At 42.6% G+C, this 24,226-nt stretch overlaps 1 protein-coding gene across 9 annotated transcripts in view; it reads left to right on the top strand.

Moving 5' to 3' along the window:
- Positions 1 to 24,226, top strand: part of FYN (FYN proto-oncogene, Src family tyrosine kinase) — a 214,454-nt gene that overhangs the window by 8,913 nt on the left and 181,315 nt on the right. For 8 of the 9 annotated variants that reach the window (XM_042987006.1, XM_042987010.1, XM_042987016.1 and 5 more), the window contains one exon: positions 18,847 to 18,886. The exons of the other annotated variant lie outside the window; for it this stretch is intronic. The gene's annotated coding sequence lies outside the window, so the exon portion shown is untranslated. The remainder of the gene's footprint in view (positions 1 to 18,846; positions 18,887 to 24,226) is intronic. 9 annotated transcript variants of the gene reach the window in all.

Here is a 24,226-nt window from a genome sequence, read left to right as displayed (position 1 = left end):
TAACCAGGCACATGCACACAAGGATACCTGAAAAGTGCTGATTTCTGTTCATGGTTTCTCTTATTTGCTCTCAAAGTTTGGAGGCTTTCGCCTTTCATTGTAGAGTTTACTGTCTAACCTACAAATATAGAGCACCTCATTGTTTCAGTTGTAGGAGCTGAGTTATCAACGAATGCTAACATTCTGTCATTCTCTATCCTTTATCATCTCCTTTTACTTGAAAATGCCAATTCTGTGGCTGTCCTTTATATATACTGTTGCCCAGTCTATATTCTCTTGATATGTTATGTCCTTCAGGCTCTCCTGTGGTTTGCAAATAATGATTGCAGTTGCTTCACTCCTATACCTTCTAAATTGAGTGAGGGGAGGTTGATCCATGTGAAATGGATGTACCAGCTGATGTAGATACTGGTTCTCTTGCCTTGTCCCTTTACGAACAACCCAGTGAATAGGAGAAAAGACCAAATTCCTTAGGCTGGCATTCAATGCCTTCCATGTCCACATTCTTAGTCATACTTGGCTCACCTCACTTACCACTACACTAACACTTGATTAGCCAGATGTCAGTCTAGTATCTCATTAATATGAAAAATGGGTTTTGGCCTTTGTTTTCCCTTCTTGAAATCCCCTAACCCTTCTTTTCCCTCAGAATTCTACCCATTTTTCAATCCCAGCTTTAGAAGTTTCCCCTAATGTCCTCATCCTCTTACATTGAATACTTATGACCAGTTGTCTCCTAATAATGATGCCTTATGTTGTTAGTTAAATTCTCATAGGAGAGATCTAAGGTTCAGAGAGATTTTGTGACTTGCCCAAGGTCATATATCCAGTTACTAATTTAGTTTGGACTATAATCTAGGTCTCCAAGGAATCTGTGTGGGTCCTGTATTCTCAAGAAACTGTTGGCCCTTTGTGTGCAAAAATGTTGTTTGCTGGCCCCCCTATAGCAGGTAGCACGATGTCGTTCGTAGTGTAGATATTCAGTGGATGTTTATTTGGAGCAGGGCCCCGGAGTATGTAGCTGGTCTCCTGGGCATCTGTGGGGCTTGGATGTTGAGCCTGTGTAGTTTTTGTAGTTTCTGATGGCACCAGGTTGACTCTCTACCAGCCCGCCTGGTTTAGGGTCAATGATTGTCCCAGACTGGTTCAGGAACCACTGTTGTATTTTGAGGATGGTGTGTGTTTAAAGATCTTTCCCTCGTAATCTTGAGCTTTTGGTTAAACATTTAGAGTGGTCAGGGAAATAGTTACTTCTTTGTCCTCTGCCATCAGGTTTTCACCAATAAGATTTTCACTAAAAACCATAGGAAGTTACCAGTGGTGCAGTGACATCCAAGACCAGGAGAAATGCAGAATGTTTCAACACTGGGAGGAAATTGGAAGAAAACAGTAGTGGATGGTGGAAGAGTGCAGAGTGGCCACCAGGGTTGACCTGGAAGTCTGAGAGGACTGTGGAAGCCGGTGCCCATCCATATCTGCACCTCTCCAAGTAGCATTTACCTGAGTCCCTCAGCCATGTGACACCCAGCCGTGACTGTGGAAGTGCCATCCTCTCCCTGTGTTAATTTGGTTCACTTGGTAGTATCAGCATCTGAAGAATCTCCCTGGCAGGGGAGGAAGGTTCTTTTCTAGACTTAAGGTCCTACAAAGTCATGACTTAACACTGTACCCCAACCAGAGCCTCTGTATCTCCATCAAAAGAATGACTGAAAATAAACCTTATGAAATGTTTTCCATGGTTAGGGGTCATTACTCGAGTCATTTCTGTAACAAGATGACAACAGCATAACAGTCAGTGTTTGTCAGCCACTCATTAAGAGTCTTCTCAGCTACCTGTGGAAAGTTCTCTGTGATTCCTCATGAATGCGTCGCCCTGCCTAGCCTTCACCTGGATGCCAGCTTTCATGTATCTAAGGGAGGGAGAATAAATAAGAACATTTTGTATGGATATAGTCCAACTGCTGCAGCCAGAAAGAGGGGAGGTACCTGGTGCTTCACTGTTGTTTGAAATGCCATTATGGTCTTTGGAAAGCGGTAGTGAACTTTTCTCCCTTCCTTAACCATACATGGTCCATGATTTGAGCACCTCCTCACCCCCAACCCCCCTCCCATTACCACAGCCACCTTCTTAAATGCAGGAGATCACATGCCAGTGTCCTAATACGCTCTCTCCTTGGCTGGCATGTAATGTCACCACCTCATGCATTTATCCAGTTTGTTCATGTTCAGTCATTTTGGTATATCTCCCTGTCAGAATTGTCCGTTTTCAGTAGCATGCTTCTAGAAGGCTGAAAGCACACCTCATTTCATTTGCGTTGTGCTATGTAACACTACACTGAGCTGTGCATTTATTAAATGCTTGTTGATTATGATTCTGAGCTTCCAAGCTGGGAGGTCTTACAAGTGTTTTCAGTACTTCTGGAATGAGATGCATCTTGAATATATTTTCTTCTTGTAGGTAGTACATTAGGTCCTTTGCATTGGTAGGTTCTCAAAATCATGGTTCAGAACCCAGATTTTGGTTGCACAGTGTTTTAGGTTCCCCCTTATGTTCAACTTCCTTGGGTGAAAATGCCAGTGATGCCAACTTCTAATCCTGTTTTCAAATTAGGGGCAAGGCATAGGTAGATAATGTGCCATATCACGTCCTTCTTTTCATATAGGTGTGGTTGTCCATATAATTCCCACCATCTTGTAGTCATTATTCAACAGATTGTTGATTTCAGACTGTTAAGAGTTGCAGGTAGTTCTCCAAGAGACTGAGATTTGCTCAGTGAAGGCCCGTGAGGTGTGGCTGGCAAGGACCTATGAGGACTCCAGAATAATGAGCTGAGCCAGATGCCTCTGTGAGTGCCAGTAGCTCCAGGGAAGTTCTGGTTAGTTTATGCCTGAATGTGATATAAGGAGGACTGGCACTTGGAAAACTGCAGACGTTCTCTGTACCTTGGCCCAAGTATGCCAAATGAGGAAGGGTGCAGTGTGTGAAGGTTTAAGAGTCCCCAATCTAGAGTTCCCAAGGCAAACTCTGCTTCCCAGATCTCCTGTCCCAAGCTGTGACAGAGGTCCTGTGTGTAGGGGTTGAAGTACTCTGGCCTCCATCCCCACAACAATGCTCTCATGCACTTGAGATCCAGAACTGCCAGTGTGGGAAGAGCCCTGCTCTATGCTGCCCACCAGGACACTCAGCTGGGCTTTAAGAACCTTCTAGATGAGCTAGAACATGTAGAAATGATCCACTAGTGAGGGTGATGTTGGTGAGATTGGAGGGAGGTGGGGATAACGGATGGAAGAGGATCAACAGAGTTGGCAGGGGCAAGATCATGATGGGTATAGGAGGAGCCCTTGCATTAGTCTTTTGTGGCTGCAACAAATTACCCCAAACTAGGTGGCCTAAAACAACAGAAGAATTTCTCTCACCGTTCTGGAATCCAAAAGTCTTGAAATTAAGGTGTCACATCCCAGTGACACCTTGTTCTGGAGACTCTGTTCCATGCTTCTTTCCTAACTTTTGGTGGCTGCTGGCAGGCCTGGGCGTTCCTTGGCTTTTAGACCCATCACTATAGTTTCTGCCACCAATTCACATGAGATTTTCCTTTGAGCATCTTTACATGGCTTTCTCCTCTCTCATAAGGACGCTTGTCACTGGATTTAGGGCCTACCCTAATTCAAGATGATCTCATCTCAAGATCCTTAACTTCCTCTTTTTTATTTTATTTTTTTTAATGTTTGCTTGTTTAGAGAGAAAACGTGAGCAGGGGAAGGGCAGAGAGGGAAGCAGAATCCCAAGCAGGATACACGCTGTCAGCACAAAGCCCAACATGGGGTTCAATCTCACCAACCATGATATCATGACCTGTGCCAAAATCAAGAGTCGGTCACTTAACCAACTGAGCCACCCCATCAAGATCCCCCCCATCAAGATCTGAGGCACCCCATCAAGATTCTTAATTTATTAATTATATCTGCAGAGACCCTTTTCCCCATGAGGGGATTTCGGATGGGCATATTTTATAATGGGAAGGGGGCTGCCATTCAACTCACTATAGCTCTCAATGGGATAAAAATTAGCAGTAACTTGAAGTGAGAAAGAACACATGAGAAGGGTATTTGCAAGTCTGAATTCCCACGAAGGGGCAGGCACAGTATTTTACACGTGTGATTTCTAACTATCACTGAGGCAGATGAAGATACATTTAAAAAAAATTTTTTTTTAATGTTTATTTATTTTTAAGAGAAAGCACGTGTGCAAGTATGGGAGGGGCAGGAGAGAGAGACAGAGAGAGAGAGGGAGGGAGACACAGAATCCGAAACAGGCTCTAGGCTTTGAGCTGTCAGCACAGAGCCCAATGCAGGGCTCAAACTCACAAACTGTGAGATCATGACCTGAGCCCAAGTTGGACGCTAAAGCAACTGAGTCACCCAGGCGCTCCTGACATTTTTATGTGAAAAGAAAGAAGTTCAAAGGGTGGATGTCCTGAAGCTTTTCAGTAAAATTGGAGGCTGAGCCATTATCCAAGGTTGGAAGGTTCAAAGATAGGAGGACAGCTCGGAGAATCTAGAAGAAGTCCAAACAGCCACAAAAATATAGAGTAATATTTTAATAGATGGATAGAAATTATTACAGAGAGGAGTGACTGGCTGGCTCAGTCAGTGGAACATGTGACTCCTGTTCTCAGGGTTGTGGGTTTGAGCCCCACATTGGGTGTAGAGATTACTTAAAAATAAAATCTTTTAAAAAAAAACAAAAATGTATTACAGAGAAATAGTGAGGCCCCATTGGAATTTGTAGGTACTTTTTAATGTCTCGCTTTAGCCCAGTTTTGTGATTTGGCCTTGTAGTAGTACTTGTTACTTTGGAATGGAAAATCTGACCGTTTGGTGACCTAGAGTTGAGAATTGATTTGAACCATCAAGTGAGGAGGATATTCTTAGAGACTAAGGAAAATATCGGTTGAATCAGCTGCAAGTAGGATTTAGGCTGGCTAGGGGAGCAAGCTGGAACTGGGATGGTAGATGCGGTAAGGAAGGATCTGTAGTCTTACAGATATGCGTGAACACAGCAGGTATGGAAGAGGGGAAACAAAGGCAGGAAGCCCTCAGAAGAGGAAACCTAGGGGAGTGTAGAGTTCTAAAATGATGCTGAATAAGGGTGGCTCCTTGTTGAATGTATAGCTGCTCAACTGTAGATTAATGATTAAGGACATTAGGTATAAATACTTCAAGAAACTGAAATCCATAGGCCTCTTTTGCTCTTGGTTCAAATATGTGTACAGTTGACCCTTGAACAGCACAGAAGTTAGGGGTGCTGACTCCTTGGGCAGTCGAAAATCCATGTATAACTTTTGAATTACCAAAAACTTGAATGTTAATTGCCATCTGTTGACTGGAAGCCTTATTGATCATCAAAAGCCGATTAACATATTTTGTATGTTATATGTATTATATACCATACTCTTACAGTAAAGTAAGAAAATATTAAAACCAACCATAAGAAAAAATACATTTACAGTACTGTACAGTATCCAGAAAAATCCAGGTGTAAGTAGACCTGTGCAGTTCAAACCTATGTTGTTCAAGAGTTGACTGTAAATGATGTCTTCTAGAAGAATGACATGTCAGTATGTTGCACTTTTAAAAAAATCCTGGATAATGGAGTGCCTGGTTGGCTCAGTCAGCAGAGCATGCTACTCTTGACCTCAGGGTCATCAGTTTAAGCCGCATGTTGGGTGTAGACTTTACTTCAAAAAAATTTTTTTTAATTAAAATTTAAAAATCCTGGGTGAATGTTCTGGGATCTCTGAAACCTTACATTATGACCTAGTTTAGTGGGGGATAATCTTAAACTAGTATTCAATTTACTTTACTTTCCTTCTAATTCTTGTTTCCCTGGGAATCTCCCCCATTGAGGCAAAGGATTCCATTACTTCAGGGGGAGAACAGAATATGGTCTAGGACAAAGAAGACGTTGTTCAGCTTTTGACTTTCAAAACAAGCCCTTGAAGCATGTTTCAGAGACCAGAATTAGCCCAGGCCTTCACTCAAAAGAGGCAGGCTTTGTTAGAAGAAAAATGATTGTGGATTCCAAGGAGGCAGATCTCAGAAGGCCTGGTATATATTGTGTAGTAAGCCATGCAGGAAGGAGGAAATACCTTCCTGGGATGGAGCATGGAGCTTGTAGAGATTAGGAGGAGACTAGAGCTAAATGAATGGGTGGCTGAGATCCCCCACTTCAGGAGAGTGGAGGAGAATCTACTTGCAGACAGCACCCATACCTTGCATTTGGTCTGGAACCCTGGAAGGAAACTACCTGTAGTGTACTCCTCAGGGGGGCGTATTTAGGCAGAAATAAGCCCTCTCAATTCCCCAAAGCCTGCATGTGGCATAGGAGCGATCCCACCGGCCTGTAGGCCCCCTCAGGCACATGTGGAGGTGCAGAGGGAGCTGGGAGGCAGAATGAAGGCGGCACAGAGTGAACTGTGCGGTCTCACTCCTGGAGACTGGTTGGGTTCAATCTACCAGTCACATCAGCAGAATCAGGCCAACACCCAAAGACAAAGGGATGAAACATCCCAGGGACGCCAGTGAGGGCATGGAGGGCAGTGCCTAGACTAGGTCCTCTCCCCATCCTGCTAACCTGGGGTGGGGGCAGAAGGGCAAGGGAAAAGAACACAGCCCTGAGAGGCAGTTTGAGAGAAGTTTAATTTGACTAATTGACCTGAAGCAACTAAGAATTTTAAATCTGAAGAGATTAAGTTATCTTGAAGTGTCGAGATTGTTTTTGTTACTATCATCAGAAATGCAGTGGTCGTGATCAATTTGAATTAAACACTGGAGAAATGAAGTAACATTTTTAAAAAGTATTTATTCATTGGGGTGCCTGGGTGGCTCAGTTGAGCGCCTGACTTCGGCTCAGGTCATGATCTCCCTGTTGGTGGGTTCAAGCCCCGCGTCAGGCTCTGTGCTGACAGCTCAGAGCCTGGAGCCTGTTTCGGATTCTGTGTCTGCCCCTCCCATGCTCATGCTCTGTCTCTCGATAATAAATAAATGTTAAAAAATTAAAAAAAAAAAAAAGTATTTATTTAGGAAGCTCTAAGCCCAACATGGGGTGGGAACTCATGACCCTGAAATCAAGAGTTGCATGCTCCAGTGACTGAGCCAGCCAGGTGTTCTTAAGTAACATTTTTTGTGTGTGTACAGCTGAGTAATAGGTGTAAATTTCACTCCTGCCACATTGCATCTGAGCTGTATTTTATCTTGATGATGATGATGATGGTAACAATGATGGCAGCATATTCACTGGCTTGTATTCTTAGAGTATGCTTTTTCTTTTGAGTAAATCATGTCTTCGCATACGTGTATCAGGTTCACTTTGGGCAAGAAGTGGGAAGATCTGCCCTCTCAAGGAGCAGGCTTGTCTACCAGATATTCCCAAACATAGTGGGGATTTGGGCTTCCTGTTTTTAGCTTGTGGCAGTTCTTCTGAGTGCCCTGGAAGGGAGGACTTCAGTTGCCAGGGAGACTCATTTCAGTGGAAATTATTAGAATTTCAGGACTTTCTTTAATCAATTTACCGTGATACTGGAGACTAGAAGAGAATATTTACTGGGTGTGATCCCTCAGTTCCATATTTTAAAGGAATCAGGGTGAATACTAGAGATTGTATTCAATCTCTGATTATCATGGGAGAAACTCTTCACTTTTATTCAGTCCTCATGTACTAAATAAAGCATGAGTATATAGAGGGATTCATTTTCGAGTATAACTCATAAGTAGTTACCAGAACACTAAATGGGGGGGGGGGGCGGGCGCAGAAACCAGTTCGCTCTTTTTAATTATGTCTCATCCCAACTTGACATTCGTACAAGGATGATGCTACATTTAAGAAGATGTTTTAAAACCTGCTGTTTCTTGAAATGCCTAGTAATTTGAGAAGGGAAATCTTTAGTCTTGCTTTAAAAAGTGTGTATTTGGTGGTGTGTTGAGGATGCTGCTTATATACTTTTCTAGAAAATTATGGTGGCACTTTGAGCACATCTTCTCAAAATATACACGCATCTCATGTTTTTCCTCATCTGTCAGTGGGAGCCAAGAGAACTCGAGATGTGGGATCATAACACTGTGGAAAGGAGTCACTAAAATAATCAATAGTATAGAATTTTTAAAGGTTGATTTATTAACTGGTACCATGTTTGGACCTTTGAAATGGTTCTATTCAAAATCGGAAAAATAAAATTTCTAAAACTTAAAAACATGTCCATGTACATTAGAAGAAAAAGACCTTTTTATACTGAGTAAGCATTAAAAAGAACATATGACCATAATTATTTGGGGTATACATTCACTCTAGTCAGTTTCTAGCTATATGTCTCTAATACCCATGTCACATATTTTTTATGAAGAATGAACTATTTTAAATGTTCTCATAGACTTGCCTCTAGTCGTCTTCAAAGTTGTGTCTTATAGTCACTATGTGAAATTGTTACTGTCATCAGTTGGCATTCATGGTATACATCAAAATATTTTTTTCACAGAGAAAATAGTTCTTTCTACCGATGCACATGAGCTCAGAGCAAATTCTGCTAAATGGAGGCTTTCCTCGGGCTAACTTTTTACGTGTTGAAATGTGTTAATATTTTAGCCCAAATATTTTCACAGGTCTTTTACCCTCAGGATTTTTATCGTTAATAAATATTTTTACAAAACTCATGAAAATAAATTCCTCTGTGGTCCTTTTGAATGTCTTGTCACATTTAGGTGACACAAATTGTAGATCTTCATAATTTCTCTCCATTCTGGTTCCTAATATAAATGTATCCAATTAAAACTAGGAGCACCATCAAAATATCACCTCAAGTCGAGATCCTTCAACACATCATAATACAATTTCAGAATTAAATCTTGGACACTGTGTTTAGTCCCTCCTTTGCTTTGTCGGGATAAATTTCAACATCTTCCTTTTTGCAAGCCTTGTTTTCAATGACTGCAATTGGCTAAAAGCTTTAAAGAACTGAAGTGTTTTGGCGCTTCATTCACTGCTTTAATGAAAGATTTCCAACTGTTTTGGAACAGAACACACCCAAACTTTACAGGATTCATCTATCATACCATTATGCAACAACTAGGTTGATTTAGAGAATCGTTTCTCAAAGATTTTTTTCTTTTTTTTGGTTAAAGTTTATTTATTTTGAGAGAGAGAGAGAGCGAGCGAGCATGAGCAGGGGAGGAGCAGAGAGAAAAGGGAGAGAGAGAATCCCAAGCTCCAACTCACAAGGCTCAGGGGGCTCGAACTTACGAAATGTGAGATCATGACCTGAGCTAAAATCAAGAGTCAGACGCTTAACTGACTTAGCTACCCAGGAGCCCCTCAAACATTTTTTCTAAAACTTGGTTGCTGATGACAGGTGGCAAAGTAAAAGGCACATATTACTGTGCTGAAATGTTAATAATATTCACAAAACACTTTGTCACAAAAATTTGGTAGTTATGTTTTCCTATTATTTGTCAATTTCTACATCTATAGTTTTTTTTTTTTTTGCATTTGGTAGGATATAGCCACTTATTTGAAAGCAGTTATGAGTTATGCATATGCATACGCAATTCCAAGTGACTTTCGGTTCCATAGGTTTCTTGATTTAGTAAGGGCAGTTGTTTTTTAGCATTATAAACTTTATATGTGTATTTCGCTGCAAAAACAAATAATTTCCTCTCTCATGTTAAGCTTTTTTTTTTAAGTTTTATTTATTCATTTTTGAGAGAAAGAGCATGGGAGGGGCAGAGAGAGAGAGAATCCCAAGCAGTCTCTGCTGCCAGCAGAAAGCCCAGTGCAGGGCTTGAATCCATGAACCGTGAGACCATGGCCTGAGCTGAAATCAAGAGTCAGATGCTTAACCGGCAGCCACCCAGGCGCCCCTCTCATGTTAAACTTTTTACAATTTACAGTGGCATTCACAGTAACAGGAGATGTTTCACCTGTGACAGAATGAACTTCCACAAGCTTTATTTGATCTCAGGAAATAGATGGAAAAAAAAAAATCAAACCACTGTTGGAATTGATTTTTTCTACTTAAACCACTGGTTAATACTACCTAAAACTGGAATCATTTAACTGTTAAACTTCTTTTCTTTTGCTAATGAAGCCAACACATTAAAAGCTATCACTTCGCTTTTCATATATGTACTTATTTACTCAGAAATAAGCAGAATCAACTTAGAATAGCAAGCATTTGATCTAAAAGAAAAGTCATACTTCCTAGAGTGCTATGTTAGTGAACCTTCTATAGCAGCATGTGTTAGATTGTCATCCTCGGACACAACCTTATTACAATAGTGACTAACATTTGAAGTAGTTGCTGATCTGTGCTTCTGTAGATTTGTGGCTGTGGTTTATGGAGTGAATGATACCACTATGGCTCCCATGGTGGATAATGAATATTAACCAGCAGTTTGTATGCGTTGACATTCCATCATCAGCTTTCTCGAAAAATAGAAATACAGTACTTAATTTTTCACTAAATTTGCCATTTTTTCCTTTTTGTTTCATTATCGCCAAAAGGCACATTACGAAGTGAATTAGAATAGCCATCGATAAATGACAAAAACACTGTAATGAAAGCATTTACACCATTCTTGAGAAGGGCCATGTCCTGAATATATTTCATGTACACCTAACCTGTAATCTTCTGTTTCCCACTGACCCTTGTGATGGATGTCCTGTGCAACTCTAGCTGCAGCATGGCTCACAGCACAACTGATCACTGCATCCAGCGTCTGCCAGGGGCACTGCCCTCTGAGACTGGGAGGAGTTAGCTGCCCTGAGCTGCTCATGTCCAAGTGTTCTTTATTTTATTGGTGAGCATCCTGTCTATTTTCCTTGAGAGGGAGGTGTTTACTTAGGCCAAGATTGGAAAAGGACAGGAAAAGAGATGGATTGCCATTGGTCACCTTTCAGAAAATTCTCTTCACCTTGAGGTTATCTCACCCACTGGCAGGCAAGTCTATCTATGGCAGAAGCTGGAAATGCAAATCCAACCTTGGTACATTTTGATGCAACTAATAATAACACTTGGCTTAAAAATGAATCATTTACACAAATGTTTAATCTGACGAGTGCCCAGGACAGTAGATGTCATCTAGCATTTCCACAGAGGAGCCAAGGTGCAAAGTCACCCTAATTAGAGATCACATTTCTCCATCTGCTTTGTATTGCCCTCTTTCGTGGGGACGATTCTGATAACATTACTGCTCTGCGCTCCTCTACTGTTGACTTCCAATCCCACTTCCCACATAGCTGAGTGAGCTTTTAAAAATCTATGTGAGATCATGTTGCTGGGGAACACCACTCAATTATCTTCCTATTTGCAGTTAGAATAAAATCCGGCTCTTCACCAAGACCCAGGAGGCCTTTTATGCTCCCACCCTTGCCCAGTTGGCTCCACCAGATTTTCAGCTTCCGGGGGACCCATATCTTGCCTGTTTCCTTTGCCAACATGGCACATGAAAGCTGCTCAATGTATTATCTCAGAGAAATAAATATGGTCTACTTTGTGTTGATGAAAGGAAAAAAGAAAGAGTGTCTTGCTAATCTGTGACAATAGGGAAAAGCAAGTGTAAATCTCTATGTCCTAAGTATTATTTCCCTCTCTTAAAACAAAATTGGACAGCAGAAGGTATCACAGGACTAAATCCTTCTCATTAGCAGAGGTGTTATCATGCCTACAAACCTTCTGATTCTACAGTTTCCCAGCCCTACCCCATCCAGAGAAGTGAGCGTGCCTCACAGGGAATCTATTGTTTTCACCAACATTAGATGGGAGATTTTGTTGTAATTACTCTTGGTGTACAAGAGGAGGAAAGGTGCTTCTCTGGTTGACTTGGGGGAAACCGGACCATATGATGGTGGTGGTGGAATACCTCGAAGTCACAATTTTGAGATCTTGTGGTGTTCTTACACAACTGCTGTCTATGGGATTGCTTTTTAAAACATGCTACTGTTCAGTTTTTATCATGAATGCCTTTCCAAGGACAGTGAGTGGTTTTACACACTATGACATTGTTTCCATGGCAACTAATGTATTTTAGCAAAGAGAAACTGCTAGAAGTAGGCTAAAAAGGACAAATACAGAAATGGCACAGTGTAAAATGTGGGGCAATGTGTGTTGTAGTAAAGATCTTCCCCCCTCCCCGACTTCTTGTTTAAGAAAACCAGCGTAACTAGATCTTAACTTCTTCACTCTTAATAATAAAATTTTTACTGCACCCAATACTGTCTAGTATTTTGCTGACATAATGGCTTTAGTTGGTACTTGGGTTTTTTTGTTTGTTTGTTTATTCTAACATGATGCTCATTCTGTCACCACATTTGTGATTTCATCCATTTTTAAGATTAAGTTATTTTCACCTTGCATTTCTCACGTAGAGACCACCTCGTTGCTGTGCTGCCCTTTAGTGCAGTGTTTCTTGAGAGGGTTGTCTACACCACCTGTCTCTACACAGTGTTTGTTAAAAAAAAAAATCAAAGCCATTCCCCTCAGACTTCCACCCCACTGCTTGATCGAGTTGGTCACACCCTCGTCCTCCAAGGCTATTACAATTACCTCTTTTGTTTGTTTGGAAGCTAACATGTATAATTATACATTTCAAATAATTCTACAAAAAAATGAAGCCACATCTATTAACATTACATAAAACCAAGGGATCATGTTACTCTGCTTTGTGCATCTGAATGGGCTTGGATTATTTTGTTACGTGATAATAATCCCCTTCCCCCATGCTCTTAAATAACCCCAAGGGGCGGATAGCGGCCAATTTCCTATTTAATATTAAGAGAAACCAAGAGCTGGATCTTATGACTTAAACAGATAGCAAACCAGTCTATGGGCCGGATTATACCCTTGTTTATTATGTTTCATTAGGCCACATGAGGCATTTTAAAAATTAAATGAACATTTTTAAATGGGGCATTTTTGTATAAAAACTGAGATTCCCTGTTTCTTTTGAAAAAAATTGGAAGGTCTGACAAAACCAATTCTGTGTTCTCTCATGACAGCGGCCTCAGGGCTCTTCAGCTCACCCAAGCCCCACCTCACCTGCTTCATTCATTTGTTTTACCTGCCTGGCCCCATGGGTTATTTAATGTCACCCTTCCTGCACCCCTGCCCCCACCCAGTCACAGAACAAATAAATAACAGAGCTAGAGATAGAACTGGATCCAACCCAGACGCCTGAGTAGCTCAGTTGGTTGAGCGTCCGACTTTGGCTCAGGTCATGATCTTGCAGCTTGTGGGTTCACGCCCCACATCAGGCTCTGTGCTGACAGCTCAGAGCTGGAGCCTGCTTTGGATTCTGTGTCTCCATTTCTCTCTGCTCCTTCCCTGCTCATGTTCCGTCTCTCTCTCTCTCTCGCTCTCTCTCTCTCTCTCTCTCAAAAATAAACATTAAAAGACTTAAAAAAAAAAAAAAAAAAGACAAAACAAAACTGAATCCAACCACTTCCTCCCTGGCTATGGACCAAAATTCTGTGTTTTAGAGAGCAATTCATAGGTCAGTGGTGAGAAGCATCCTTAGGTGATGTAGCCTCCCTTTTGTGCCTTACTACTTGAAATAGATCCTGCAATTAATTTTACTAGGTACATTGTTCATATTGAGGGTACCCTGCCCCCCACTGTTTGCCTCTATGCAAAATAAGTTGTATGTGCCATCAGTTGTGACATGCAAGTTGGAGGTGCTGTAGTAGCGGTTAACATTTACATAAGCATAGAAATACTGGCCAGAAGGGGAAAGTTCCAACATCATAACAGGGGTTCCAGATTTTCCAGATTTTTCATTGAGCGTATATTACCTTTTCAGTGAAGTAAATCAATGTTTGTATAAAAGAAATAAGAATGAGATTATACGACAAAGTACATCTTCCTAGCATAGGATACCCAAAGGCGATCCCCAGCCACCTTTACTGTCCTCTCCCAGGCTAGACCCTTTCCTTTAAACTCTTCAGGAGTCTTGACCTGTCACCAACATTGTCAAGGCCCTCTGCTCTTAACCATTGTGCACATGGACACCATTGTGTCACTGTGCCTTTACCAGGGTGGGAGGGAGGTAAGATGGGAGGTTAGCTTTTAACCTTGTTAAAAGGTTCATGTGTGGAGAAGGACGCAGGAGAATGAGGTAGGGCCAGAGTGAATGGCTAAAGGAAAATACATTTTTCCTGGGTAAACCAGGCAATGAGGAATACCCCACAACAAAGGGCCTTGTCTGAGCTGGCTCCTGTCTCCGGGGCCTGCCCCAGCTGTTGGGCACACAGAAGATTGTGGTGACCTTGAGCGTAGATGGTCCCAAACACTGCACTGCGTGTCTGTGTGCAGCTGTGAAGGCCTCAGGAAGCCCACTGAGAGAGTGGGCCTGTTCCCAGGCTGCAGGCAGGGAGCCAGGGGCCGCCCCTTCACTGGGGAACATTGAGGAGCTTCTGTGTATGCTCTGTGTGTGTTTGAGCTTTCTTTGGAATTGTGGCAGAGTCTGGCCCTGCCTGGTCTTTTTTGTGCCTTGGATCCTAAGTTAATAACCAAAGGAGCAGTGCCCCTGTCGACACACTTGATATGGAAGTTGCTGTCAAATGGCCATTTTATCCTCGGTGCCACTGACATCACACCACGTACAGTTCTGAGGTTCTCACTTTAGTTTGACTGAATACAGCAATGATCGTTGGAGCAGAAAGAAGGCATTCAGATGTGAATAGATGTGTCGAGTAGCATGCAGATGTTTTTTGGCAGGTCGATGAATATTTTAAATCTTTTGCAAGTAGTAAGAAGGGTTGAATTGGAAATAGAGAAGATTCTGTGGCAAGAGAAAAGTAGATTTCATTTCTCTCTCAATCTTCCTTTTCTTGAAATAATCAAACAAAACCCAGAACGATGATTTAAGTCTTGGATTTGTCATATCCCTCAAGTCTCCTTCTTCACACAGGAGTTGTGGTTATGACTCTAACATATTGAGCGTCAGTTTCTCAGTCATATTTTTTAAGTGGAAAGGAAACACTGGCTAATATTAAAAATAATAGCAGAATCTCCAGATTGGATCTTGGTCACTTATTTATAGCTAAAGACACAGGATGAAATTGAAAGAAAGGTCAGCTTCTGGTTATCTATGTGGCTTGTGTGGTATGTGGGCACACCCTGCATTTCTGTCCTCCAGCCCTCCCCCCAACACACACCCCTACCCTACGTGCAGCTTGAGTCAGCTCTATTGGTCAGTTCTTCATCAGTCACTCTGTCACCGGCTCTCTTCACCCTTCACCCCTCCATCAGCAGAGCTGAAGCCCCTGTTGGGCTGAGCGCTGCTCTGGAGCAGGGAAGACCAGGACGCAGGAACTGTGTAAAGTGCTGTAAGAACACAGAGGAAAGGTAATCTAGTTCTGCACGGAAGTGGGACCAGAGGAAAACAGGAGTGAAAAGGTGATTTTTGTCCTGGGCCCTGACAGCTAATTAGGAGAAAACTATACTTACCCAGCAGAGTTGGTGAGATCAGAATGACGGTGCTTAGTCCTGTGCCAGGAAGATGCTGGGGGCTGTATCTATTTTCCTCCCCCTTCCTGGGATAGAGGCGTGTAGAAAATACACTGGTAAGTGCAGGAGTATGCCTCTCACAGGCTGACTTCTTAGCTGGCCTCTGCCTCAGTTTCCCACCTTTCTCCCACCAGCCTACCTCCACACTCGTAAGTCCCTCTCTGCCCTGTAGGACTACTAAGCCTCTTGCCATTCTCTGAACATGTGGCTGACACTCCCTCTGGTTGTTTATTCTTGTGCCTGCACTGTCTGGTTGTAAGGTCCCTGTGGTGGGGACCAGGGGGGACGTCCCCTGGGCATTTGGAAATGGGAGAGCAAGGAGTTGGGGGGGCTACAGGAATGGCTGCATCAAGAGAACTCAAAGTCAAAGCCTTCTCAGTTTTACTTTTAGACTTTCCTCTAAAAATGAAGGTCTCTGTGTATTCTCCCAAAGATAGAGGATCTGATCTGATCTAAATAGTTGGGAGTAGTTCATTTTTGGCCAGGGTCTTATGCTTTGGCTTTCATTCCTGCAGGCGGTCACACATTTGCAACATTCATGGATCAGCCTTTTCCGCTTGGGAATCTGGGTCACTTCAGTCATGTTTCTCAAACAAAACATTAGCACTACTTCAGCAGGAAGAATAAAAGCATGGAAAATGCCCTAATGGCCACAAACCCACGATTGAATACAAAGTCAACTATTGAAAATGTCTGTATAACTATATATGTATATCGGTCTATTCGCAGACACACACACACACACAGAGGAGGAGGGAGGTCTCTTTTGCCTTAAGCTTTGAAAATTTAAAACTTGAATATTCCAAAAATTTATATTTAGAATAAAGATAAAATAGCATAATCGGTCAATTTTTAAAGAATGATTTTTTTATGTAAGACATTTAAATAAAAGGTACTTCTGTTTCACTTAAACATTTGATGACAAAATTTATTCTCAGCTTTGCAGAAGCACACCCTTTAAGACAGACATAACTGGTTTTAAAATCAAATGCCACTCTTCATCCTAGCAAGGTTGTCCTGTGAATTTTACTTTTTGGCAATTTTATTTCACCAAACCATATCCTCTTTGAAACAATGGAGCTGATGCCTAAAAATATCTCAGGCTGTGCTTGCTGGGAGGCTTTGAAGTTAAAGCTGTGACATCCTTCTGGTTTATGGCTGCAGGATGATGCATATATGTATTGTCTTTGTTAATTAACTCCATCTGTTTTGTAAGCCTGAAAAAGAAATGGGATGAAGCTGCATATATGTATGGATGGATAACATTCCTTTTGCAGTAGTTAGCTAGCAGCTCCAAACAGGTTTTCAGTTTTCCTTTTGCTACCAGTTGCTAAAGTGCCATGGAGCTCAGGCTCATTTTTTTTTTTTTTTACGTTTATTTGTTTATTTAGAGACAGAAAGCATGAGTGGGGTAGGGGCAGGAGAGAGGGAGAGAGAATTCCAAACAGGCTCTGTGCTGTCTGTGCAGAGCCCAACGTGGGGTTTGAACTCGAATCATGAGATCATGACCTGAGCCGAGAGTCGGACATTTAACTGAGCTACCCAGGCGCCCCACTAAGGCTCATTCTGGAAGAGCTTGCCGTTGAACGGGGTTATCTCATGTGGTTGCACTCGTGCTGTATGCATGAGAGAGGTTAAGTTTCGTTACTACTTTGGGAAAGGGTAGTGATTCTGGAGGTGTTTCTTTTTCTGTGGCGGATGAAGGAATCTTCCACCTTGCAAACAGAAAAATTCCGTTCTGTAAATCAGAATGACAGCCTTCCTAAACTTCTTTGGGGAAGTGTTCAAGAATGGAAGTCAGACTTCCACTGTTCCCTTTGGTGAAAAGTTCTCCCGATTCTGAATTACTCTTTGCTGGTGATAGGGAGGCTAGTTAACATTTTGAGACAATGGGGATTCCCATTTTTTACAGCTCAGCAGTGTCTGCATCCCTAGTGGGTTAGCCAGGAGAAAGGCACATATTGACTTGTGGCATCTCCTTACTTAGGACAGGACAGCGTGTCAGAAGCAAGGAAGAGATGGGGTGATGTGGGTTGCTAAGGTCCGGGCTGTAGTGGCATGCTCATTAGCACATTCTCTCCCCCCAACCTCGTGCTGGTTCTCCTGCATGTCTGCAGTCAGTTCATGATTTGAATACCCATCTGCGGAAGACAATATAGGAGTTTCTCATGCTCTTCCCCATGGTCATTTTTTCTTTCCTTCATTCTGAGTCATCTTTGATTAAACAAAACAAAGATGTTACTGTTAATTATGCATTCTTTGCAAAAATTCTTTTGTGTGTGTTGGGGGGAGGGGTGGTTTTGATGGGGATAGTAATTTATGATGGCAGTCTTTTAAACCATGGACCAGGATGCCAAGAATCATAATGACAAAAAGTGTGAGTCTCTACTAAGAGAGGAAAAATTGTTGCTGCCTTTTTATTCACATTCCTCAAACCTTTTACTTTCTGCCCTAACATATTGTTGTCAACGTAATTCCATTCAACCATTTTGATTCTTTATCATCATACTAAAACTGAAGCTTTGTTCCAACAGCTAAAATTGCAAATAATAAGCGAGGAACCGTAATATTGGCAGGTTACAGGCAGAGTGCATGAGCAAACTGGAAAGGTGCCATCCCGCTCCTGGCACTTTCAAGATTAATGTGAAGTGGGCAGGGGTGCCACAGAATCAGCACTCTACTTTGCCAGGGGTTGGCACAAGGTTCTAAGGTATTCCTGGGGCCTAAGTTCCGTGGACAAGTCGGTGCAGGCTGCTGGGTTGGCACATCTCCCAGAGAGGGGAACTCCAGCTGATGGGAAAGAGGGGTCATCCTAAGAAGGCTGTTTTGACAGTGAGGCCCACCCACAGTCAGACAGGAAGTGGGGCACATGTGGATTGGGGGCTAAGGGAAGATTTAAGCCAAGAGGTGAGCTGAACAAGATCTTGGAAGACTCTTTTTTTTTAATGTTTCCCAACTATGGATGACCTGTAGGCACTGGAAAGAAGGTGTGCGTGTGCGTGCGTGCGTTTGTGTGTGTGTGTGTGTAAGACCTCCATCTGTATCTTTCCTGGCTTCAGAAAGTTAAAATCTCATGTTGGCTTCCTTTGATGGTACAGGGCCAGGTCTTTGCAGTTGCAGGCAGGTGTTTGTGGCAACTGTGACGTAGCAACAATTGTGTGAACGAGAGAAAAGTTGTGGGCAAATTGATTGTCTGCAGCAAATGGAAATTCTATGGTGGTACTTTGTGGGAGGTTTATAGGAAAAGAGCGCTCCGTTCTCTTTTGATGTCTATTTTTTTTTTCTTCTACAGTTTTTTGAAGAAGCAGGATGCTGATCTAGACGTGGAAAAAGTAAGTTGACAAGTTTTGTACTGAGAGCACATGCCTTGTGCATTAGAAAGCGTGTCCCATTGGGACCCTAGACTCGGTGACTCTGAACTGGAGATTGTGACTCTTGAGTCTGTAGGTTTCTAAGAGAGGTTGAGTTGGAGATGGAGCGAGCTGGTATGTGAAATAGAAAGTCTTGCCTCACTTAGGTGAATCTACTATTTTCTCCCTTCTCTTGGTTGTAACACTCAATTTTGATAATTACGGGAACATGTGTTTTAGCTAGAAGATGTACCTCCTTACCCTAGAAATAGGATGGAACAGGTGTCCTGTGGCTGATGAGCCTTCAGGGACTGCTGAGGGGTGGGTGGCACTCTGTCTTCAGCCTGGTTTAGAAAGGTCCCCTTCAGTCCATCCGGTTTTGGTTTTTCTCCCCTCTGAGATGACTGCTACTTTCCTCTGCCCTAGTTGTACCTTGGAATTACAGTCACTGTGTCACAGGTCATTCTTTCATTCACTTACCATTTTTTTGATGCCCACTGGGTGTTAGACACCATGCTGGAATCTGTTGAGACAAAAATGAATTCGACAGACAAGTACACAGGCAATTATTGTACAGTGTGATACAACTGTGTGGAAGGGGCTCTGGCTCTGGGAGTGCAGAGTGAGGCCAGGCCATCCAGAAAAGCTCCCTGATGAAGGGCATGTGTGAAGGAGCCACACACTCTGTTTCTGTAAACACTGGTTGAGTCTTCTCTGCTTGTACTTCTCTCGTCTCCCAGAGGCCTTGGGTTTCCAAGAAAGGCTGGACCTAAACCGGCCTCACTAGCTACCCGTGGGATCCTTTGCTGCCCTAATCTCCCCTACCCAATCACATTGCCTTGGGTGTAATTTTTCAGCAGGTCTGCGTTACATTCTTCCATCCCTGGCCATTCAGGGGCTCTACTTCATCATCTAAGAATGACTTGGAGTTCTCGTTTTAAATTTGTGTGTAAGACAGGTTCTTCTCCCTGAACTAGAGCCATTCTGTATTCAGTCAGTGTACCTTTAAGTTGAGGAAGTATACTGACTGAAACCTTATTCTAGAACAATTATGAGCAACCCCTGACCTCTGACGCACGTAGCCCCCCACTTTCTACAGAATGGCCTGTGATCAGTGGTGGCCTTTTCAGCTCCTACAAACCAACGTGGCTCAGGGAAATTGAAAGGCTCTACTCAGGGCTAGATTGGAGGGAAGCCTTCTTGAAATCCTGGTGTGCTTGCGTTTTGGCTGTGGAAGCCAGGGGCTGGCAAAGGCACTCCATAAGTGGGGTGGGGGGTCAGCACTGCGGCCCTCCTGGGCCACAGAGCCTTTGGGTACCAGGAGCCACCTCAGGGTGGTGTAGTGCAGACCAGCTATAATAGCCAGAACCCTGGGGGACAGTTTAAGAGATGCCTGGAGCTGTTCCAGGTTTTAGGGCTTGCCCTGCCTTGTGCCACTCAAGCCGAGGTGAATCCCGGAGGGCCAGCGAATGGAGGAGGTGGGTCTGTTAATTCTGTTCTCAGTACATCCCAATGCCAGGCAGACAAGAGGGTTCAGTAAATGGGGTGGGAAGTCCCGAGTGGTATGAATTAGGTTCTCGCTTTGGCTCTGCTGTTCACTTGGTCTAAGACCTTAGGCAAATCTTCTCTCCTATGTGAGCCTCATTTTTCTCATTAGTAACATGCTCCCTTTTCCAGGATCAAGTAAAATTCTTCATTTTTTAACTTAAAAACACAAACCACACATACTTGTTTTCTGACTTGGGCTTTGTACCAAAAAGGATAAAGGGCTGTTAGCCACGAGTCTGAAGGATGCTTAATAAGGCCCACCGGGGGTTGGGAGCTCCTTGAAGGCACAGCCTTGTCTGTTGAATGTACCCTCAAGCACAACACTGGCAGCAGTGAGCATCTGATGAAGGAGTGAGCAGCGTGATGGACCCTGCCGTGTGAGTTGGGTGTTTGTAAGTACTGCTGGAATTCAGAATGAGAGAAGCTAAAAGTGAGGTGGGAAATGCTTCTTGGACTGCGGGAATTTGAGCTGCATGCAGAGGACTCTGCCTGTTGTACCCTCTCGGTCATGTAGCTAATGACCTGGAAAACACTTAACCACCCTAGGGGAGTTCACTATTTTAAAAGTTCTAATTCAAAAGTTCCAATTCCAGAATTTTTTCTAATGCTGATAGAAGGCTGCTGAGCACAGATGTATAAACTATTCTTTTTGCTTGTGTTTATGTATCTGCCAAGAAGAATCTAGACTAGAGTGTACCTCCATTGTATAATTAAGTGATATCTGTTGGCCAGCCCGAGAAAGAAAAAATTACAGAAGTCATGGTGTGTTTTTTTCTAAATGTATTTTTGAGTTTTCTCTTTCAGTTGAACATTTTTGTGAAGATAGAACTATGAATGTAAAATATGCTTTATCTTGATGTGTCACAGCTCAAAGCTAAATCAACATGAAGTCTGTAATTATTATTATCTATGGTTTATTGAGCATTTACTACATACTGAGTGCTTTCTATGCATCACACTTGACCATTACAGCACTCTTGTGAGGCAGCCATATCCCTTACCATGAGTTGCTTGAGGCACCATGGTAATAGTAAGGGTCCTAATCATATCTGTTTCCAGAGCTGCTTTTTCTCATACCCTACCTTACCTTGGAAGTGATACTATTTGAGACAATATATTTGTGTGACCTCTTTTTAAGAAGTTTTGTGAGTAACAAAAAAGCAGTGTTACCTTCTAGAGGAGTCTTCCATGACACTCTCTCCCATTCTAGATGGGGTTTCCCTGCTACCATGCACTTCTTCATAGCTATTGTTGTATAGTTATTTGTGCAATAACTGTCTGGTATCTGTGTTCCTATTGAACTGTAAGTTCTGTCAGGTCTGAATCCTTCCATGTGCCAAACCTAATGCCTGGTTTCTAGAATGCCCTCTTAAAAGGTTGACTACAGGCATGAATGAATGACACATAACCAAATTAGGGGGTAATAAGAGTCCTTGAAAGCCACTTTGGTAAGTGGCAGAGTAAAAAAATCTGTGTATTCCAGAAATCATGTTTCTCTTCTCCATCTCTAGGTTTTATCTTGGAAACCATGCTTGTTAATAGCATTATATGGAGATAAGACTTCCTTGGCTTTCTCTTCAAAAATACAAAGTCTCAAGCAGACAAGTGAATAGATAGTTCTTAAGAATGAAGTCTCCGTGCAAGCAAAGACAGTCAAAAGATAAAAGAGGGAGGAGCATTAAGAGCACAAGGGAACCAGTAATACTGTTTTTGTTTTTGTTTTTGCAGAGAATCTTCTCGAATTATTAAGGGATACACTTCCAAGTTTGGTTTACATAAATCACTGATTTAAATATATACCGTTTATCTTCTAAAAGTAAAACCCATACTCAACTGAATTTTAAAGAATGTGTAATCAGGTTATGTCAGAAGGACAAAAATGTACTTTTTAAAAAGCAAAGCTGGTTAAATTGGCTTATCTTTTTTGGTAATTTAAATCATGATTTAAATGGCTTTGATTAAAATAACATCCACTTTGCTCCTAATGACTTTCAAGGGGCTAAGGAGAGAGGTTTGATTTCCACATTTCCTGCATGGCCTTTGTTCTGCACAATTGAAGGTGTTTTGGCACTTGCCTTGAGAGAGACCCGTCCTTTCTGTAGTCTCAGTGAGACCAAGAATTCCTGTATTGCTATTCCGCTGTTTGCAGGGTTTAGATAACTGCCTTCAGGCCACAAATAGGCCACAAATACTGCTGTCTGTTTGATAGAGTGGCCTCCCCAAGTAAAAATTGTCATGCAAAAGAAAAGAAAGTAGAATGCTTTAGAACATGTCCTTCTCCCCAGTGAATTCCTTGAAATGTGTTTATCTGTAAATGTAGAATGTACATAGAGTTGCTCCATTTTTCAATATTTCTTTTGTTTTAATAAGTCCCAAGAGAAGTCATAACAATATCCTAGGTTCTTACTGTGGAGCTGATAGTTTCTGTAAAAAAAAAAACAAACAAAAAACAAAAAAAACAAAAAACAAAGTGATACTAAACAATTGAGGGTTCAGAATTTGAGACTGCATCTGGAACCAAGCTTTAAAGCCATGTGTATGCAATTCCTACATAGCTGGTTGAGAAGAGTGGAAAGATTAATTAAGACAAGATTTTTCTTTAGTAAGAGGAATAGGACTTCCAGGGGCCAACAGGTCAGCTGTGCTTGCATGGGGAGTCCCAAGGCTTGAGAATGCTGGTCGCTGGGAAGGCATGAGGATGTGTCTTCAGGGAGAACGTATGCGTATGGGGGAGGCGTCAGGGTGTAGCGTCTCACTGTGCACGTTTTCGATAAGGAGGCAGAAAGAGTAAAGAGGAAGAGGGAAGAACAGCCATCAAGAGAACTTCCTGCCCTCTGTAGAAGCCATTGCTTCCTGAATGGAGTGGGAGGGCTCCTTAAGTGGGTGTGGGGACTGGAGAGGGCAGCCCAGGTGTACAGATGGAACCCTCCCCCTCTTTGGCCTTCTCTGATCCACACTCTTAGGGTTGCCAGCCCCAGGGCCTATGGGATGCCCAGTTGGCTCCCATAGCCACGCCTTGCCCCAGCCTCCATACAGATTGACCCATTCTCTTGGAGGAGATTGGGCATGGGGAAAGACCAGCCTCTCTATGCCCAAGGAAAGGCTGGGGGTGACCAGGGATCAGGAAAAGGGAATGGCTTGGGTGCGAGGGAGGGGGTTGTTTGGGAGGGAGGAACTTGCACAGAGTTCTCTTTTAGGTTGAAGAGCAAACAGTTTTAGTCGTGCACCAAAAGCAGTTGTTATGCATCACCCATGATAACTGACCAACTTTCTTTTATATAAATCTCTGGCTTGTAAAACTGCCGCTGTAGAAGAAACAACACGCCCTCTGCCAATTTGAATTTCCAAGATCAAAAAGATCCTTCTTGCTAGACATTATGAACTCAGGCAGGCAGTGATGACCATTGGGAGAGCTACAGATAAAAAAATTTATGTTGTGATTCAAGGAAAGAGTTCAAACATTAGGGTTGAATTGTCTAGCCTTGGATGCAGAACACATAATTCATTTGTCCCTTGAACATGAATAAACACCCGGGGGCTCACCAGTGTCCTAGGCCACATGTTCTCTTCCTCAGTTGCTCTGTTTTACATGTGAGGGAAATGCAGCTCAATAGAAGTGACGTGATTTGCCCAAAGACTCACATCGAGAAGTGACAGGATCCACAAGTGGCACTCAGACCTGGAGCACCCTTCTGTTTCCACTCCACAGTGGATGTTCTCTTGTACTGAAGCCCAAAAGAGCAGAAGACAAATGAATCATCACCAGCCTCATGT

The sequence above is a fragment of the Panthera tigris genome, chromosome B2, assembly GCF_018350195.1.
Source record: "Panthera tigris isolate Pti1 chromosome B2, P.tigris_Pti1_mat1.1, whole genome shotgun sequence".
NCBI classification, from domain to species: domain Eukaryota; kingdom Metazoa; phylum Chordata; class Mammalia; order Carnivora; family Felidae; genus Panthera; species Panthera tigris.
The sequence above is the reverse complement of the archived record's forward strand: the minus strand, read 5'-3'. Positions and strand labels throughout refer to the sequence as shown.